The following is a 22,113-nucleotide window of genomic DNA, read 5'->3' as shown; positions in this document are numbered from 1 at the left end:
GACACTTATTTTGGGACGGAGGGAGTACTAAAAAACATGACGATTTCTAGGATGCCACATTATCAAAACATTGTAATGTACAGTTTTTTAATTCTAGAACACACATGAAATCAATTGTAATTTTCTTTAGTGCAGACCATCCTTTTGTGTACCTCCACATCATAGATTATTTGAGATGTAGAGGAACATGTAGTATTTGCTTTTTATTGCAAAAGTGTCCCCTCCATTGATTTTATTGAACATTATGCATTCTATTCAATTGTTGCTCTGTGAGCTGGCCTTCTTGATAGACATTTTTAAGGGAAAACATTTGTTTGCATCCATGATTTGAGAGAACTATTTGAACCACAGAATGATATTCTAAGACATTGTAGCTCTGCAGGAATGCCAGGTCATGAACGATGGAGACATAGGTTGAGCATAGGTAAGGTTCCAAAGGTTGGCACTATCTTCTAGAATAACAAGGTGATTCAGTTAGACCCCCATTGACGATTGCGGATGTATGTTGCTTGTTGCAAAGGGCGTCATACCTTCACTTTGCTTTGTTTTAATGATGTGCTTAATGTCGTGTTTTATCGATTATTTGATACAACCGGATCTGAGAAGTAACATAAAAAGAGCATGGGCATGGCCGAAGTCAGAGCAAAGATAGACGAAGAAGGAACACATGAATAAATGAAGAGAGGGGTGAAGGGAAGATGCTCAGTTGTTATTATTTTTTTGACGCTTCCTTGAAACACATAGGTATTTAACTATCTCCATGCTTAAATATTATTCAGTGAAAATGTGCTTTCATTTTTTCGGTGTCCAATATGGCAAGACCCATCAAGTCCGAGATCTTATCAAGATCATGGGATACTTCTTTACTGAATCATTATGATAATATGTTCAGCTACTATTTAAGTCTGAGTGTATTTTATTTTTATTAGTGAGAAGAAGGTAAAAGAAATATTTCATGACATGAGCACTTTTAGTGAAGGGATTCCTAGGGCAACAAGAGGGCGATTCTACACCCTCCCACTGGCTGATAAAAATAGGGGGCAAGGAGTGGAGCGCTTGTTTGACGATGGTTGCGAGAAAACCAGCACAGTCGGATTGGATTCGGCAACCAACGATAATTAAGTGACAATTAATTTTATTGACCCGTGGCAACGCACGGGCATTCAACTAGTCTCTACTATTAAAGCAGGATGTGCCGTCGTGATGGTTCAACCAACGGGATGGTTCGACCTCTCGTTAGCTCCCCACCTCCACCTCCTGTCACTGGCACTTCCACCAATTTTTTTCCATCCCTTCATAAACCAGGCGATTAAATAAAGAAAAAACCGGTTCACTAAAAATGCCCTAATTATATCTCAACCCACGTACGAGATTCATCCAACAACCCACTCACGCACCTCCCACGTCCCCATCTCTCCCACGTCCCCATCTCCCCCAACTCCCTTGCCCATCCGCCATGCCCCCCTCTCGCGTTGGCCTCGGCAGGGACGCCGGACCCATCATGGTCGCCAAGCCGCGGGATAGGTTCCGCTTCGACTGGGCGAGCACGGACGACACCAGCCGCGTCGACGCCGCCAACAACCAGCCAGCGCACGGCACGCTGCTGCTCTACGGCCGCGGCTTCCTGGCCGGCATTGACCGGCGCGAGCAGAAGAAGGTCGCGGCGGCCGCGCTCCAGAAGGACTACGGTGCCGGCGCCGCGGCGACGTACGACGCCCTGGACATGCGCGTGGACATGCACTGGACGGACAAGCGTGCCGACGAGATGACGGAGCGCGACCGGCGGATCCTGCGCAAGGACTTCGGCATCTCCTACAGGGGGCTCCCGCGTGCCCCGGCGCATGCGGAGTTGGGCGAAGAGCAGGCTCGGCGCCGAGTTGCTCCGGAACGTCGAAATGGCCGGATACAGAAAGCCCACGCCGATCCAGATGGCCGCCGTGCCGCTCGGCCTCCAGCGGCGCGACGTCATCGGCGTCGCCCAAACCGGCTCCGGCAAGACCGCCGCCTTCGTGCTCCCCATCCTGCCCTACATCGCCGGCATGCCGCCCCCGACCAGCCACAGCGAGGCGGACGAGGGCCCGTACGTGCTCGTCCTGGCGCCGACACGGGAGCTGGCGCAGCAGATCGAGAGAGAGACGGTGAAGCTCGTGGCATGCCTAGGCATCAGGGTCGTGTCCATCGTGGGTGGCAAGGCGGACGGCCAGTCGACGATCCAAAAGCAGGCGAGCATGCTCGAGCAGGGGTGCGAGGTCATCGTCACGACGCCGGACAGGCTCCTCGACTGCCTGGAGAGCAGGTACGCCATACTCAACCGGTGCAACTACGTGGTGCTCGACGAGGCCGATAGGATGATCGACATGGGGTTCGAGCCGCAGGTCGTCGGCGTGCTCGACGAGATGCCGCCGAGCCACCTGAAACCGGAGAACGCGGACGAGGATCTGGACAAGGCGAGGACATACATGACGACCCACATGTTCAGCGCCACCATGCCGCCGGCCATGGAGCGGCTCGCCAGGAAGTACCTCCGGAACCCGGTGGCCGTCACGGTCGGTTTCGCTGGCAAGGCGGCGGACCTCGTCGCCCAGAACGTGGTCATGGTGAAGGTGCAAGAGAAGATGCCACGGCTGACGAGGATCCTCGCTGACCTCGGCAAGGACAGAAGGACGACCATTGTGTTCTGCAACACGAAGAACTCCGTGGAGAAGCTGACCAATGATTTGGAATACGCGGGGTTGAGCAGGGTGACGGCGCTGCACGGGGAGAAGTCGCAAGACGAGAGGAAGGCCAGCCTCGACGGGTTCAGGAACGACAGGTTCAACGCGCTCGTGGCCACCGACCTGGCCGCCGACGGCATTGACGTCCCGGAGGTCGCTCACGTGATCAACTACGAGATGCCCAGCTTGATCGATCTGTACACGCATCTTATCGGGAGGACCGAACGTTCCCGGAAGAAGGGGCTCTCGACATCGTTTTTGACCATGGAGGACACTGACATTTTCTATGAACTTAAGCAGATGCTTGTGCAGAGCAATAGTCCCGTGCCGCCGAAGCTTGCGAGGCATGAGGCGTCAAGGTTCAAGCCAGGGTCTATTCCTGGTGGACCTCCGAGAAGAAATGGCACCGTGCATGCATACCACTGATCCAAGAGGAAGGAACCAAAGGCGCATCTTCGTAATAATATGAGAAGAACTTGGATGAGAATGTTAGGGAGCCAGATGAGGTACAAGCATTAATATTAATCAGAGCAATTTCAGTGTTATTCTTACATTGGAAAACCACGTTTCTTGTTTGTGGTAAATATATTTAGTGATGATTCGTATCTGACCTTATACTAATACACCCTGGATGTTATGATCAATCTTTGTCATGCCCAAATGTAGACCTTTGTCAGCTTTTGAAGTGTTTGATTATTTGATTTGATGTTTTATGCTCTAAATGCGCTTTTTTTACATGTAAGGCACTAACACGTTAGTATTTCAGAACCATTTTTCTATCATTTATGTAGGAGTCATCTGATGTACCTGATCTTCATTACCTTCAACATTTTAGTATTAAGAGGTGACATTTACTTTCCTATTCTTTTTTAATTTCATCTGTACTCCAGTTGTGGATGGCATTTATTTATGCTTGTTTTCCGTTATATATGATTTATTACTAAAGTCGGTGACATTTCAATATCAAGTTCAAAGAACCGCAAGTTGTCAAACATCTCAACTATTAAAGCAGGATCGAACGTCGTGATGGTTCGACGTGGCAGCGATGGTTCGACCTCTCGTTCGCTCCCCACCTCTTTCCGTTGGCACTTCCATCGATTTTTTCCATCCCTCCATAAAACAGGCGATTAAATAAAGAAAAGAACTGGTTCACTAAAAAAGGCCCTAATTGTATCTCAACACACGTACGAGATTCATCCAACAGCCACAACCCACTCACGCACCTCCCAGGTCCCTATCTCCCCCAACTCCCTTGCCCAGCCGCCATGCCCCCGCTCTCGCGTTGGCCTCAGTAGGGATGCCGGACCCATCGCGTTGGCACCTCCGCTACGGTGATTTCTTCGTGCCCATACGGGAGACATATTAGCAGCTACGGGCGATGGGCATTGGCATCTGCGCGCACCTCCCCGCCGTCAGCGGCGACCGGGACGATTGCGCTAGCGAGCGCCGCGCATTCGACGCCTTCTCGCAGGACTCGGCGGCGCTGGCGGCGGCGGCCGCGCACGCGTCCGCGCCCAATACGCCGGCGCAGGCGGAGGCAGCCGGCCACCGCACCACCACCCTCCGCGTCTTCCCCAAGTTTAGTTCGCCTCGAGCCCTAGCGTTAACCGCTCGCCGCGCCGCAGAGAGAGAGAGCCCCGCTGCCGCCCCCCGCGAGTCCGGCGAGATGGTGCTCGCGCAGGTCTTTACCCAATTATCATATTAGGGCCAATTATCTTTTTCCATGCTAGATTGGCAAACGAAGCACCTGCTCTTGAGTTTTGGTTACTTGGCAGCATTTAATTTGGGTACTTGTCTTGTCATTTTCCCATTTTGAAAATGTTGATAGGAAATACTTGTCAACCTTTCAGATCTTATGTACTGTTCAGAAGCATATACTTCAGGGAGGTCCCAAGCGTCTACCTTTCACTGTGCCGTCCTTAGTCCGATTGCGTGGGGTTGCTCGGCGAGGTGGCTCTAAGCGAAAGCCTAGACGGCACGTCGTCTGTGGACGTCGTTTTCCACCTTGGTGGTCGTTGTGGACCCTCTCCTCGCCCAGCACCTTCGGACCATGGCCATCGGGCGAAATCCTAAGACTCCAAGGCGAGTCGGGTGTCGGCGTCGTTCCCACATCGCTACCCCCTTGGGATAGTATTATGGTTGTGATGGATAGGCCGCACGGAGCAGACATTTGAGAAGAGCGTGGCAGATGGATTGGAGAACCGACGAGGTCACACAGATGGCGATAGCAGCACATCAGAGTTAACTTCATATTCCTCGTTGACTTGCAGGCTTGGCTTCTTTCCCATCAGTTCAATACTTCCAATTGTTCTAGGGTAACTATATTAGAGACAAACATAATCCAGTGAGGTATGTACTTTGTTTCAATAATATATCTCAGATGTTGAAAGAAGATTAAATAAAAGAGGTAAGATGAATTGAATAAAATAGGAGAGGCCTCCACCTGTACTAATCAGTTTGAATTGGCTTTTGAGAATCTCTAAAAGTGGAAACCATGTTGTTGATATATCTGTGATTGATAGTTTATGCGGTGCTGCACAATGGTAAATAAATATGTTCTTGCCAAGAACAGAATCTTCAGTAATCTGACTTCAATAAAACAATATGGCAATAATTTAGCATCTTTTCACTGATTTTCAATATATGCCAATATATGAGCATCTTTTTTTCACAAGTTTTAAAAGGAATAATTCAAAATCTGCAGATGATCACTATAGTGTCAAATCCAATTTCTTTTGCCATCTTATGGGTGAAAATGCATTGTAAAAAGTGAATCATATTAGCGTTTCCCTAACCTTGAAATTGATGCTTGTTATAATGTGCAGACTTCCAAATTGGGACAATTTAGATCATGATATGATTTCGAGAGTTGATGCATGATTGTAGATGGCTACCAAAATGGAAAAACATAAATCGTCACCAATATAGAGGTACTTCACATGTGCAGGTTTGTTTCATGATTGCAGGTGCATGTAGGATTCAATTTATGCATGAAAAGTCTATATATGCATATCCAATAATGATTACTTCATTTTCAAATTCAAATGCGCACCTGTTGTGCGCATGACAAGTGCATGAATAAAATAATATCATGTTGCGTGCACATTGCGCTTTTTTTGAATAGTGTGTCATATTTCAATTTTTGTGTTTGAATATTGATGTGTGTAGAACTACTTCCTGCAGTGAGTGAGCTAGACTGCATCACGTCTTCTCGCAGCCTACCACCGCCAGTCAAGTATCAAGCTGGTTCTCGATCGTTATCGAGCTTGACGAGTACTTCCTCTCTCGGTGCTTCGCCGATCCAAGCCCCATTTGCGTGGGAGCTACTTTTCTTGATAGATTGGAAAAGGAGATGCTTTGATAGGAGAAAAGGAACCCGAAGATCGAACGTGCATATCACAAGAAACTTTCAGTGAAATGTTATTATGTACATTTCCGGTGTTAGATATTGAGAACCTGAAGAATATACACACACACTTATATATTCCGTGTGATGGTAGTTTGTTGTCATAGTTTTCTGTTAACCAGGAATGTTGGCTCTTAGTGTCATGTTGAAACTTGGAGGTGATCGAATCATATGCTTTTTGGGTTGTATACTATATAATAGAAGATTTTGAAAAGAGGGCTTACACACCATGGCAAGAAAAAGGTGAAGAGAAAGAAATGGCAATGAGAAAAATATCGCTTTATCTTCTTACGAGGAGAGAGTGGTTGAAGAGACACGACAATTGCGTATGCAGGAAGAAGCATGAGGAAATAAACGATAGAGAATGAATTTGTTATTATAGATATCAAAATCACATGATGTCATGTTTGAAAGACACTTTTAAATTAAAACAATTATTTAATAACAATGTGTTTCGTTGCTCCGTGGCAACGCACGGGCAGTAAACTAGTATCCCTAACTCATCCCACGCTCTCGCATCCTAACCTACCCACGCACGCAATGATGGTTCGATCAGAGCGATGGTTCAACCTCTCCTATCACTACCTCCCATCCACATTGTCCCGTTTTTTATTTACCCTCCCAAAACCAACCGCAGCCCCGCATTGGCACGAAGAAAAATCGCTCCACCCACGTCGCGTCAGGCTCCTTCCCCGCCTCTCACCCGCCCGACGTCGGGCGCTGCCGAGATCCGCCTCTGCGCCAGCTCGCCCCGCCCTCTCGGGCAGCTGCATCGCTCGAGGTCGCTGGTGAGTAACCTCCCTAGGAGGCCCCCGCGCTGCAGGATCTCGGCGTGACCGGGCCCGTCGCCATCACAAAGAGGCACTCCCACTCGCTCGCAATCGCCCGCGACGAACGCCGACTGCCGATCTCCGACTCCTCCGTCGAAGTCGTCTTCACCGGCCATCATCGACTTGGTCTTCGTCGGCCTCGCCCTCGATTCGTTAAAGCACCTGGCCGACCTCGTCGGTGAGGCCGCACGGATCTTGAAGCCAGAGGGCCATCTCATCGTGCTCACCTCCAGCACCGTTAATGCCTACAACCTCCGCTCGCCAACCCCTGCGCCCCCGGCCGGTGATGGACGAGATGGCCTACAGCATCAACGGCGAGAACGCGCACTACGGCACCCCCGCCAACCCCTGCGCCCCCGACCGCGTCCCGGCGGCTCCTCCAGCGGCTCCGTCGTCGCCGTCGCCGCCAGCCTCGCCGACTTCGCCCTCGGCACCAACACCGGCGGCAGCGTGAGGGTGCCCGCCGCATACTGCGGCATCTTCGACCTCCGCCCCTCCCACGGAGTGGTCTCCGCCGAGAACGTCGTCCCCATGGCGCTGATGTTCGACACTGTCGGTAATTCCAATTTAGCTGTGCTACTGTCATTCATTCAGATGTTCAGCACACAACATTATTCATCTGCTCAAGTGTTTATTCAGTTCTATGAAACCATGTCATTGTGTCTCTGCTTACACAGGATGGTTTGCCAGAGATCTAGCTACATTGTCCCGTGTGAGCGACGTGTTGATGCCGCCGGTCTCAACCGACACCGCCGATGCCGAGCTGCAACAACTGAGCCATGTCATAATTCCTGCTGACTGTTTCAGGATATTGGGCTCCTCTGACGACGACCACACATATGAGATCCTCAATGCTTGTGCGGCCAAAGTATTCGGCGGTAAGTAGCTACCATGAACTCCCAACTCATCATTGCAGATTGGAGCAGAGCAGGATAATGCAGAGGGGTATAGGTTTTCTGAAGCTTCATCCTTGGCATCCCGTTGATGCAGAGTAGAGCAAAGGAGTATATGGAAGCTTACACATATTAGTTAGTTTGCAGTTACACATATCACCCCCATTCAGATATTTGTTAAATATTCTGATATTTATGATGTTCCTCATGGCCTGCCATACTTTCAAGTGCATGCAAAATGACTTTTTTTGTTATTCGAACTTACATCATGTATTAGCAAACTTTAGCGGATTGCAAATAATTGGAGCAGTAAATTTCATCATATGTGCCTGCCAGGACTATCACTAAATAACTATCAGGTTATCAGATACTGATTTTAGTTTAATGTGCAGTTCCATTCAAGAATGATGTTATGTCTTTGCATGATCTATAAGGAAAGCCTTTGTATGATTTTTATTCTCAGTATTACATTTTCTAGGGACCGATTTAGACTGGATGATCTACTGGTTTTGGGGCTGACTGATTTGAACAATTAAAAATTGATGGGTACTCAAAGTAAATTCCCACCCAAATGGCGATAGATTATTTGTTATTTTCAAGCAACCAGACAAAAGGTCTATTTTCTAAGCATTGCCTGAACTTAGAACAGTCGGTTTCTTTCTGAAAAATATCGTGACGGTTTACATGGATAAGATGTCTTGGTATTTTGCTCAGTGAGAAATGCATCTTTGTTCAACTTTTCATTTGTGTTCTCTGAATGCAGGTCCTGATTCTGAATGAAGAGAGTGAATCTCGAATTGTAAAGATGGTATTACCCCTGACAAAAGCTTGTCAAGGAATGGAGTTTGTTATAGGCCTTAGCGACCCAAATAAGCAAAGACAAAGTGCTCTTGTTCTCTTGTTGAAATCTGGTCAAATCTGTTTATACGATGATTCAGAAATGGAGCACTACCTCCTTTCAAGCCATTCATTTGTGAAACAACCATATGGTGATTCAGGCATCAACGTTGCAAAGTTCTACACAAGTGACCGTACAACAATAACTAATGAGGCATGTATAGATTTGTAAAGTATGCCTCGCAAAACAACTAAGAAGTCTTTGACCAATAGCTTCATCTTTTTTAATGGACAGGATTATTTTTCATCATTGGCCTCCAAATATCCATGGTTGCTTTCAATGAAGGATAAATGTCAGATTTCTGCAAGTTTTAGCAACATCCATAAGACCAGGAATCTTTATATAACTGAGCATATGGATGGAACCATAAGCTTTTGGGATGCATCATGTCCTCTTCTGCTGCAGATTTTTATGATAAAGCAGCAGCTAACTTCAAATCACAACTGGTTTGCTAAGTGTTCCACGATAAAAATATAAATTTTTATACGAACTGCTATGCTCGACTTCATTCTACTCACCAGCTAATCATTTCACAGCATGAAGACAATACATCAAGTGGAGCATGTATTACTTTATTGCAGTTTGATATGCCCTCCAGTATTCTTATATCTGGGGATCATAGTGGAACGGTAAAGTATTCCATGGTTACAAGGTGGTGTTTAGTTTATGTGTTTACTACACGTTCAGTGCATTGAAATTTATTTCTTCTTTCCAGGTCTGCATAAGGACCCCTCCCTCCTTTCTCTATGTATCTCTACTTCAGTGTGCATTTCAGTTCCTACTGTAACTTTGTCGTATAATATTCTTCCTTATTTTCTGTAGTTCATCTTGTAATTTATTTCCTTGTTTTCTATATAATGTTCTTTTGTAGAATTCTGTGTGGCTTGACCTTGGAAGGCTATCAATTGGATGTGGAATTGGCCTTCTTTCATATGTGGTGATTATTGCAAAGAAACTCCATCTTGTTACTTTATCCAACGGATTTGGTGTGAAAGTTGCGTTACCTAAACAGGTCCCAGTATATATATCAGAAATAACACCCAAAAATCTTAGAGGGCGGTTCGCAGCTGTAAACCAGGTTTGTACTCAACCAAGTGATTTCGTTACTGTTTGTATATGTATACAGTTTTATCTTAATATTAAGGCAAGTCCATCCATTTCTGCAGCTTATGATATGTTGCGGGGCATCGCTCGCGTATGATCTGGGGACATGTATCACCTGGCGTACCTAGGCAATCGTAGGTACATTAATTTTTTTAAATTTACTTCTCTACCATTCTACCTCAAAATGCATGCTCTGATTTTTTTTTTTAGAAAATAGAAATCGAATACGTATTGATATGGTTAGCTATTGATCTCGTAGGAGTGACACCATGTTTACTGCAGCTGGTTGGTCTTCTTGTGATTCCTGAATCTCCCAGGTGGCTGGTATGTAGGCTTTCCTTGATTAGCAAATTATGACCTAATCAAGAGTAGAAAGGTAGAAACACTTCTACATATATAAATGTATACATGCGCACTCCCGATGCTTGATCCTTCGTGCGTAGGGTAGCTATACAGGTCCTCTGTTTTTTCCTATTTGCTCTGTTTTTTGGGTTAGCTCTATTTTCTGGTTGTGGGCTTAGTGTTTTCAATTTTTTTGCCTCTGGCTTTGTTTTCTTTCGCTGTTTTGCATATAAGATCCCTGCCATCTCATCTTGTTGTCTTCTTATAATACAAAAGACAAACGTTTTTATGTGTGTTCGAGAAAAAAACAAATATATAGTAGTACTATGTGGTATTGACAAACTTAACATGATAATTTCTTACATTCCGTCAAGTTCATATGCAAGGGAGCAGATTTTGGGGTAACAACAGTTTCTATCAATATTCAGTTTGAGACCTAATTTTAATGTGTGCGGAAAAATTGACATAAATGTGAAATCATCTTATTGTATCACCATAGCTTCTCTAGGACATGTATTAATTAGATGGCGCCTACACAGTTTTCCCTTCTTTGATAGAAAACACATGCATTTCGGGCTAACATCGGACGACCAGGTGCACTCGAGGAGGCGTTACACAAGCTAAGGGGAAAAGAAACTGACGTCTCGGAAGTGGCAACATATATCAAAGTATCAACTGTTATAAACCTGATATTTAAAATAGAACACCAAATTAGTCCTGCATTACTAAAATGTCTAGCTAATTATATATGTTCAGGATTTCACAGAAAAGCTTCAGCACTTGCCACAGTCAAAGATGTTGGACTTATTTCAGAAGGATTACATTCATGCCGTCACCGTAAGTATTTTAGTTATGCATTTCTAGCTACAAAGGAGATGCTCATGTGTAACTTTATAAGTATTGGATTTCTTTCAGGTTGGAGTTGGGCTCATCGTCCTTCAACAGTTTGGTGGAGTAAACGCAATGTGCTTCTACGCCAGTGAGATATTTGTCTCGGTTGGTAATGAATTTTAGCAACCTGATGACTTAACTTTCTCATGCTTACTGCTTATAATTACTGGACATATTTCTTACCATGTGTTACTTTTGGGTACTAACTATCCATGACATGAATCAGGTTTCTCGTCAGGGAACATGGGAATGCTCTCTATGGTTGCAGTTCAGGTATTTAATCATGGCTCTTATGCAATAGTTTTTGCCACTCAGTACTCATTGATTTTATGGTGTTCTTGTAGATTCTAATGACGGCACTTGGGGTGCTTCTGATGGACAAGGCTGGAAGGAGGCCACTTCTAATGGTAAAAAAAATACACAGGTTTTTAGATAGTAGAAAAATGATGCACTTAGTAATGGATTCTAAGGCAGTAATTTCCATTCTCCGTGCTGAGTGGTTGCCTGAGAGGATGAGTGGTCGGGTGAGTGGTCGCCTAAGAAGGCCGCGATGAGTGGTCGCTTGAGAGGATGGCGGCGGGTGGTTCGGGTTGGTTTGGATACTGCGAAGAGGTGAAGATCGTGCTTTTGTTTTCCAGTATCATGCTAACCTGGGTTTTTTTCTTTCCTGTGTGGGATCGTACTATGGGAGGAGGTGGGATCGTACGATGGTTTTTTTAGAGGTGTTTTTTTTTGGAAAGTGGAAACCATGATGATCATATACCTATGATTTACAGTTCATGCGGTGTAGCACATATATTCGGACATATGTATGCTCTTGTCATTCGTTACTACTTTCGGTTACTCTTCACTCAATGTTTTCCGGTTCAATTTTTCAGATCATAAACCACTTCTTTGGTTGGAAGGAATAAACTCCATTGCTGATTAGGACTTGGTGGTGACTTATTTAAAACGGCATGCATCGACTTTCATGTAACTGGTAGTCAGCACTCTAAGCAAATTTTCATTAGAATGGATATTCCTATAAAAATTCCATGTAAATATACAACACTGGACATGGTATTTTTTTTTTGAATATCATATGTTTCTACTATCATTTTTCTTAATCATTATAACAAAAGGGAATTAATTAGCTTATGGTATATGCTATTGTTGATGTGATTAAACATGTTACATGTCATCTAATGAGACTTAATACCCAGGGATGGCAATGGATACCCATTACCCATGAATCATACCATGTCATTTGCTTCTTCTTTTTTGAAAAGGAGGATGACCCCCGTGTAAACAAAGACATTTGTAACCTAATAGAAGATGTTTTAGATCAGTAGAGGGAGGACATATGTAGTATGCCATTTGACTAATGTCTTCACGAAATAGGATGAATATTATTCCATTTCCAAATCATGTGCTTGTGTCAAAACAAGTGGAAGGAGGTTAAGCCGAGCATTGTCAGTAATGTCACTAGGGTGAGGAACATGGTGGATATTGGCATTGGCGGAGCTACATGCATTCGTGCAGGTGCCATGCCAACCCCCCACCCCCCTCCCCTCAACCTTGACAAAATGTCTGAAGAATTTTGTTTGGAAGTGCTTAATTAAAAAAAACATATAGTCTTTGCCCCCTCAAGATTGTTGTATTAGCCTTTCGCCCCCTCAGCATTTCTTCTCTAGCTCCACCACTGGATATCAGTCTACAAAAGTAAGAGTGAAATATGTTTATCTTCTTACAAAGTGTGGATATCGGTCTACAAAAATAAGAGTGAAATATGTTTATCTTCTTGCAAAGTGGTGGTGAAACGACCTCTTAATCCATTTCTTTATATACTTATAGTTATTCGGTAGTTGCTGAATTAAAAAAATTGTATATTATTATTGTATACTTTATTCCGTGGCAACGCACGGGCAAGCAACTAGTCTCTACTATTAAAGGGGGATCTGCCGTCGTTGTGATGGTTCGACCTCTTTCAATCCCCTCGTGTCGCTAGCTTCCCCCTCGCACGTTCTTCCACCGGTTTTTTTTAATCCTTCGATCCTTCCGAAAACCGATCTGTCCCATTCTCTTTCTCCACCGCTTCGCTCCCCTGCAACCCACTCCCCTTCCTGCACCTCCTCGCCAGATGCACCCCCTCCCCGTCGGATGCACCCCCTCCTCTCCCCTTCCCGCTCCTCCTCGCCAGATGCACCCCCTCCTCTCCCCTTCTAGCTCCTCCCCGCCAGATGCACCCCCTCCTCTCCGCTCCTCTCCTCTCCTCCCTCCGCCGCCCACCCAGACGACGATCACCAATTCCTTCCTTCACCCCCCTTCTCGTGCCCCGTCCACCATCGGATCCGATCATTGCAGCAGGTGGCCCGACGCCGGCGACTGCACCGTCCATCCCATCTCAGCTGCGCAGGTACTTCCCTTATTTCCCGTCCATGTCATCTCTCGCCACTGATTTCCCTCACCTCTCTTACCCTTTTTCCAGATCTGGACAGTCATGGCGACCGCGCGCGACGTCGCCACCGGCGGTGGGTTGCGGTCATGGCGACCGCGCGCGAAGTCGGGGAGGTTGTCCATAAGCTCGCCTCCGATCGCGCCAGGCCCCGCGATGTGAGTACCCTGCTCCCTTCTCCTCTGCTCTGCCCCCAAATCTGCTCTGACGATGACCTCTATCGTGCCCTGCTGCTGCTGCAGGAAGGGGTTAGGCTGTTGGGGACGTGGCTGCAGGGCGATCGCGCCCTGACCTTCTGCCGCCTCCTCGCCCGCAACACCGTCATGGCCAAGCCAGCCCAACTCGCCTCCAGTACACTCACGTCCCACCTCTCGGCTTGCTTCTTCCATTTCCATCTCCCCTCTGACGTTCTTTTTGTTAGCATCAATTTACCAATGTTGCATGCTAATGCTAGGGATACTACATAAGATGATTCTATCAAGGAGCAAGGAGAAGGTGACTCTATAATTTAAGAACAAGGAGAGGTGGCCTTGTAAAAGAAGAAGCTGACGAACACCAAGCTTACAACTGAATCTGTCTAGATGAAGAAGAAGCAAGGCCCTAAGGTGGATTGCTCTTAGAACAATATTAACAAATAACTAGAGGTAAAGAAAGCTATTGAAGAACACATAAAATTAGCTACCTTCCTCGGTCATATATTCCATATTATTTGAATTATTTCCATCTTTCTTGGTTTTTGAAATTTCTTATTGACAAGAATATTTGGGAACATGAGTTGATCCTTGATTACTTTCAAAGGAAAAAATTAGACATGAAAGATTTCAAGGCTCTATGTACAGGAAAAACTAATATTCATGCAATTGGAACCATAGAATCCATAGTTTGTTTGTTTCCTTTGATGTTTCGATACTTTGATTTGACTGCTTCCAGTTATAGAAAATATGACAAGCTATTTTCAGTTGTGATAACAGAGTGTTCTACTTGTGATTTTTCTACTGTAGCGAGAGTTTTGTATATTGATAATGGTTAATATAGTGCTGGCTAAATATAGCTTCCAATGAATTAGTAGATGTATACATTCCAGTGTGCATAGCCGAGTATTTAGGGTAATATGCATGCAAGAGCGTGTACATATATTTTGTCAATCACTACTCTCCACTAGAAGCTCTGAAACAATTATGTGAGCAAACTTAAGTAGTAGTCATTTTATTGGACAAATTAATATAGAAATCAATGGTTTTTGTGAAATGGACATGCCCTGATATATGTCCTGGGGCTGATACTTTCATTACTTTCTTGCTAGGCATGGATAACGTGGTATTCTGATGAGCTAGGGCACACAAGTGCTGAGCTGCTAGGTATGAACCGAAACGTGCCCACACCGTGCACACGTGCATGCGAGGAGGGTTGGCTGAGATTTGCGCCTCCATTCTTGGCAGTGCTGGTGCACATCGACGTATCGGAGGGCATGGTCTGAATCTGTGTTTGTTTATTAGTTCATACTACATTGTACTTAAATCGTGTCCTCCTGTAATATGCAGATGTTTCTCTTCGTGGGCAATTCCATGTTTGTTGCATATTTCAGAAAATACTTGGAGTACGCATAGCTCCATTTCTTCCAAGGGAATTCCATATTGGGTGTTGATCTTCAAGGTAGCCACAACCTCCTCCTCTCTATAAACTGATGACCGTTTCTTCAGTTTACACTAAAAATTTGCCGCAGTCAGTGCAGATTGGTAGTTTTATGTTTGAAACTGAATATTTCGATAGCAGATTGATAACTATTGTTCCTATTCTGGTATGACAGAAGATTGATGCATTTTTCAGTATTATTGCATGGTAGTTTTAGGTGTGAAAAAATGCAGCTTGTGGTGTGTGCTATCATGTATGATATATGTACAGGATCGTGGACTCTGTATTGGAATGTGTTAGCAATCATTTTTGGTGAAGTTGGGAAATAGGGCAAGGTACTTGTGGGATTGGATTATTAGAGTTTAGTTTATTGATTCGACCTCTAGCACTAAGTTCAACTGATGAATATTGTTTCTTGTTGCACCTAAAAGGTAAGAAGCCGATAAAAAATGCAGCCATTGTACATTTATATTACACTGTAACTGAATAAGATATTATACATATGTAATACACATATACTACGAATGAAAGTGTCGTTACCATAGCCATAGGTAGCATCATTACATATGTGATATGCATATTAAGGGCCAAAAAAATGATTCTTACTCCATGTGCCATTTTAGTACAACTTGTTCTGCAATTGGTTTTATAGAATCTGTTATAGTGTTAGTTTTTTTTACCTAGCGTTGTCTCCATTTATTAAAGCATTGCGTGTGTTCACATTTGGCATTTATATTTCGTTTCTCTATTTCTAATCAACCTACATAGATACTAATTCGTTAGGCTTTAATCTTTTGGTTTCCAAATAGCTATAAATTCTAATGAATATACACACATATATTATGTGGACTACAACAAATAGTTTTTTTATTGTTTAAACTACATGTTCCGTTTTCTGCAGCTTGGAGTGTTTAAGGGATTTGTTATAAAATAATTTATTCTGCTTGGAGTGTTTAAGGGATTTGTTATAAAATCATTTATTTTGAATTGAAACGACTGGTCCTTCAGTATGTTGCACACACACGTAGGCGAGTTGTATTTTATTTTCTTCTAAATATGTTCCAGTGCGAATGTCCATGGATAAGTATAGCTGCTATTTTAGTTTATATGCTGAGAGTCCATAGTTCCTCAGAGATTCAGGGACTGCCTCCATAACCTTGACGACCGACCCTTCCTCCTTCACCCATGTGGCTGCTCCCCGCTGTAGAGACGGTGATTCTGCTTCCGTGGCTGAAGTGCCGGCGACGAAGAAGGTCTCCTCGAAGTAAGGGACGGTCAACAACGAGTTCCTCGGTCACAAGAGCTCCAAAAAGTGTTGCATCTTCCACAAGGAGACGCCCTTCAAAGAGGACTGCAATGACAACGAGGCGGAAGGCGGCCACCGGAATCTGCGGGTGGACGGCAGCTAGGGGACAAGCGCGGAAGGGCGGCTGCTCTTCCTCTACCGTGGCCATGAACACGACCAGAGACACCACCACTAAGCTCTGCAACATTCCCATATACAGGCCTACAAGGTCTGAACAGAGAAGTCTTACCTGCCACAAAACAAGGTAACATACATTCCCAACAATCATTTTCTTTGAATGCAATGAAAACAAATAATGCATAAGAGAGATATGGAGCTCAGCTCTTTCCTTTGGCAATCTATATGCTTCTCGAAGTAAATCCTTGCATCTTAGACGCTTGAACCAACGTTCCTTCATGTTTTGATAGCAGTTTTCTTTTAAATATTATAGGTCTAAATATTAATAGATTATGAGGCTTTCCTTTTCTGGGACCAACCATTGTTGCATGTAATAAACGGATGTCCACCAATATTAGTCTTGCCATCTGAGCTTGCAAGGGATCAGGGCACAAGTTTTTCAGGTTCTACTGCTTACAAGTTGCAAATTGGGCCCTCCTTATTAGTTACAGTGAAATAAACATCTTCCATCGGCTTTAACAAACACAAAAATGCACCTCTACACGGCCACAAGGAGTTTTCCACACTCCAGATAGATTGAACTAGCAATTTCCTTTAGAAAAAAATTAGAATGATCAGATTTTCTTTTGAAATGCTGCTAGCAAACAAAATGTTGGCATGATAAAAGGGATTGCAAGTCATCCTGATTTCTTGCTGCACAATTCACATTATTTCCTATTCCCAGGAAAATTCATACAGAAGAGAGATGATGTATGCCCAATAAATTACACGATGTAATGGTTGTATATAGGCCAACCAACAGGCTAGAATAACACAGTCATAGGATCATTCCAGATAACACAATTTACTACACAGAACTGTCCCATTCTTTAAACATTCTTTGGATTTAATTGCTAATGGTAAGTTGGCTTAGATTTTCAGCTTCAGACTCTATATAAGCATGCATTAGCCATCAGATTATCATTAGGCCGCTTCTTGTTTTTGTTCAGACTTCGAAGTACAATTTTTTTGTGATGGTGGTCCAGCGAACTCCAATACATAGTTCTGAGAAAAAAAAACAACTGATTTTTTATGTGTTCCTTTCCATATTGAATGCCATCTGTACTGTAGATTTGTCATACTGTACCTGTAGATCAGACTGCCTCGGATTTTCTTCCTTGATTCAATTTTAATGTATTCCACTCTACACAGGTAAAGTTGCCTACATAGAGCTTTTCCTTGTCCGTTGAGTTTACCAAAATATTGCTATGTTCTGATCAGTGAAAAGCACCCTCTCAAACTTGGATGTGAGTATAGCATGTTGCTCTATTGAAATACTAAGGGAAACATTTCAAAGCCACTCTCCTTAAAAGCTGGATGTGAGGCTTCTATACCTTCTTTTTCTTTTTCCCTTTTTCTTCATGCCTCTATTTCTCTTCCTATAATCTTAGTTATTGTTCTGCAGGTTTCCTGATTTATTGTTACATCTTTGAGGTGAGCTGTTATATGATATTTACTTTTCCCCCCACTTCTGTCCTAGAAGATAAAAGCATAAGCACACATTTCATTTCTTTTGTTCATGCTTCAGAAAATTCTTCAATGATGCTTGCGCAGACAAAGGTCAAGAATAGCAGTGAAAGTGAAGTCCACAAGTTGTAAATGGAGGTGATAAAAGAAATGCATTTTTTGTATGTTATGTTTAGAGATTCATGCTTACCATCTTATGTAAGTTCGTAAATTATAATGCGATAAAAGAAATGTGTTTTTCGTATGTTAGTGTGAAGGGGTAGATTCACATTGCTTATTTCTAGAAACTTCTACGAAACTAAACTTCTGTATTTAACATTTCATTAGAGAAATGCCATAAGCAAAGATAGTTGACCACTTCTATATAGTGAAGTAAGTTTAGTTCCAAATTCAGCATTATATTTATATATGGTGCAAAAAAAACTAGGATAAAATAGAGGCGCACAACCTACACTTATCCCTTACCATTTGCATCACTTGCATGAAAGTAGCTGATTGCAAGGATGTTGGTTAAGGAGATACAAATGACTACTAAGGAGTTTTATTTGTGTGCCTATATGTTATTTGCTATCCCGTGGCAACGCACAGGTATTCAGCTAGTTTGGTAAGTAAAATAAAGTATTATCTGGATCCCAAGACAACCACGCCATTGCAATCTGCATATAATGAGATTATTCAAGATCCATGTTCTGATATATTGAGTTAGATGCATCAAATCAAGTCTTCTTGACAACATTTAGGTGCACATCACAAGTACCGACCTCTTACTGCCACCAGTATGGCAAGAAGCATGGCATGCTATCCTGAAAAAAAATCACCTGCAAAATGCAGCACGCTGGCTTCAGATCCTTTATCAAAATACCACAGTGTACTCGAGAATAGTGCACATCATTGCAGAGTAACCCGTAAAAAAGAAACTTCAGACCCAAGAATGCAACATCTTTCTTCTCTCGATCAGCTGCACGCACATAAAACAACAATTATAATGGGAGGCCAAGGCGAGAATCCTTCTGGTTGTGTCTCGAGGAGGAAGGCGCGTGGTGCAGCGTCTCGCTATGGAGGAGGACGGAGCCAAGGAGATCCATTAATTTGTGTCGCGTGAAGGAAGGAGGAGCAGCGCCTTGCTACGGAGGAGGACGGTGTCGCCAAGGTGGGAGGCATGGTGAGGTGGTTGGGAACGGAAGGGAGGTTGGGTTATGGGGAGGGCTGCCAGCGGGACAATGGCGGTCGTGTAGCGCGGGGCAACGCGAGGAGAGTGGGGTGTGGGGCGGCGGTTTTCTCACGAGGTAGACTGGAACAGGGGTGAGGGGATCAGGGAGGTTAGAGCGTGGGAGATGCGTTCATGGTTGAGACTCCTTTTGTGTTTCCCTTTTTTTATGATCCTTTTTTACTGCAAGCGATTAAGGGGGTGAGAGGTGTTGGGGAACGTCGCATGGGAAACAAAAAATTTCCTACGCGCACGAAGACCTATCATGGTGATGTCCATCTACGAGAGGGGATGAGTGATCTACGTACCCTTGTAGACCGTACAGCAGAAGCGTTAGTGAACGCGGTTGATGTAGTGGAACGTCCTCACGTCCCTCGATCCGCCCCGCGAACTATCCCACGATCAGTCCCATGATCTAGTGCCGAACGGACGGCACCTCCGCGTTCAGCACACGTACAGCTCGACGATGATCTCGGCCTTCTTGATCCAGCAAGAGACACGGAGAGGTAGAAGAGTTCTCCGGCAGCGTGACGGCGCTCCGGAGGTTGGTGATGATCTTGTCTCAGCAGGGCTCCGCCCGAGCTCCGCAGAAACGCGATCTAGAGGAAAAAACCGTGGAGGTATGTGGTCGGGCTGCCGTGGAAAAGTCGTCTCAAGTCAGCCCTAAAACCTCCGTATATATAGGTGGGAGAGGGGGAGCCTTGCCTTGGGGCTCAAGGATCCCCAAGGGGGTCGGCCGAGCCAAGGGGGGAAGGTCTCCCCCCCAAACCGAGTCCTACTTGGTTTGGTGGGTGGAGTCCTTCTTTCCTTTCCCACCTCCTCCTTTTTTTTTCTCTTTGATTTTTCTTCCAATGCGCATAGGTCCCTTTTGGGCTGTCCCACCAGCCCACTAAGGGCTGGTGCGCCACCCTCAAGGCCTATGGGATTCCCTGGGGTGGGTTGCCTCCCCCCCCCCCCGGTGAACTCCCGGAACCCATTCGTCATTCCCGGTACATTCCCGGTAACTCCGAAAACCTTCCGGTAATCAAATGAGGTCATCCTATATATCAATCTTCGTTTCCGGTCAATATCTAATAGCGGGACCTGGATGCCCATATTGGATCCTACATATTCTACGAAGATCTTATCGTTTGAACCTCAGTGCCAAGGATTCATATAATCCCGTATGTCATTCCCTTTGTCCTTCGGTATGTTACTTGCCCGAGATTCGATCGTCAGTATCCGCATACCTATTTCAATCTCGTTTACCGGCAAGTCTCTTTACTCATTCCGTAATACAAGATCCCGCAACTTACACTAAGTCACATTGCTTGCAAGGCTTATGTGTGATGTTGTATTACCGAGTGGGCCCCGAGATACCTCTCCGTCACACGGAGTGACAAATCCCAGTCTTGATCCATACTAACTCAACGAACACCTTCGGAGATACCTGTAGAGCATCTTTATAGTCACCCAGTTACGTTGCGACGTTTGATACACACAAAGTATTCCTCCGGTGTTAGTGAGTTATATGATCTCATGGTCATAGGAACAAATACTTGACACGCAGAAAACAGTAGCAACAAAATGACACGATCAACATGCTACGTCTATTAGTTTGGGTCTAGTCCATCACGTGATTCTCCTAATGACGTGATCCAGTTATCAAGCAACAACACCTTGTTCATAATCAGAAGACACTGACTATCTTTGATCAACTAGCTAGCCAACTAGAGGCTTGCTAGGGACAGTGTTTTGTCTATGTATCCACACATGTAAATGAGTCTTCATTCAATACAATTATAGCATGGATAATAAACGATTATCTTGATACAGGAATTATAATAATAACTATATTTATTATTGCCTCTAGGGCATAATTCCAACAAGAGGATGGTTGAACCATCACAACGACGACAGATTCTCCTTTAATAGTAGAGATATGGATTTTGAGTTTGCTAACCACATCATTTCCCTCTTCACTCTTAACTCCCAATCTCTAACCAATGACTTTTAATCTCCTTGCCCCTAAACTCCCATCCCCCACCTTCAAACCAAATGGGCCCTTATCCATCCTATGCCCTGCATGCCAGAAATCAAAGACTCGCAATATGGAATGGAGGGGATAGTAACAGAAATCAAACCATGAAATTTAACAAAAACATTAAGTCTGACACAACATGGACATAAAGATACACATACACATACACCACCAAGGCACATTACCTCCAGTAATTCAGCGTGATAAAAACACAGATCAAATAGGCAAGGCAAGAAATAGAACTATCCTCCAGAATCTTGAAAAGGTGCTCAGTGCTATAGGGGTTGTAGTATCTAAAGAAAAGATCAAACACGAAAAGGTATCATCATCCCTGGAGATGTCATCGCATATCAAAATTCAACACCAGTCTCAGCTCTCGGTCGATGGTTACACTAACTGATTAGACGACGTTCATAGCAGCGATGCCCTTATGAATCATTTGCCTTCTTGGTTTTTCTCGGTCGATGGTCGATGGTCCCGATTCACAAGGGCATCTAAGAAAAAATACACATTTTATATGACAAGAATCGAATAAATAGGCCAATATTACACACTGCAATCACAGACCTAATATTACACATCAATTTTCAATTATTTCGATCTACAAGGCTAGTTTCAAATTCATCAAAGCAGAAAGTAAAAGAAAAAGGCATTGTTGAAACAAACAAAAAGTGAGATGTTGTATCCAGACCTCACCCAACCACACTTCTGTCCGTTCTCTTGCAAAACTGTATATATTCAACAGCCTGCAATAGAAAATGGTGTCAAGAAAACCAGCTTAATTAAATGGGTTGTAGCATATAATCAATAACC

The 22,113-nt window shown here is 44.3% G+C and overlaps 1 long non-coding RNA gene and 1 pseudogene across 3 annotated transcripts; both read left to right on the top strand.

Moving 5' to 3' along the window:
* The first annotated feature begins 1,456 nt into the window (after positions 1-1,456).
* Positions 1,457-3,140, top strand: LOC123428641 (annotated as a pseudogene).
* A 10,187-nt stretch (positions 3,141-13,327) lies between these two features.
* On the top strand, positions 13,328-18,430 carry LOC123430515. 3 transcript variants are annotated; one of them, XR_006622951.1, is made up of 9 exons: positions 13,328-13,473; positions 13,546-13,670; positions 13,755-14,156; positions 14,816-14,870; positions 15,054-15,165; positions 16,352-16,694; positions 17,759-17,925; positions 18,012-18,040; positions 18,135-18,430. It is a non-coding gene; the product is annotated as an uncharacterized LOC123430515 (long non-coding RNA). The 3 variants fall into 3 exon arrangements; XR_006622949.1 differs by having other exon boundaries at positions 16,277-16,694; XR_006622950.1 differs by having other exon boundaries at positions 14,816-14,983; positions 16,277-16,694.
* Positions 18,431-22,113: the final 3,683 nt, after the last annotated feature.

This window comes from Hordeum vulgare, chromosome 2H, assembly GCF_904849725.1.
Source record: "Hordeum vulgare subsp. vulgare chromosome 2H, MorexV3_pseudomolecules_assembly, whole genome shotgun sequence".
NCBI lineage: Eukaryota > Viridiplantae > Streptophyta > Magnoliopsida > Poales > Poaceae > Hordeum > Hordeum vulgare.
This window is presented reverse-complemented; position numbering and strand designations above follow the sequence as displayed.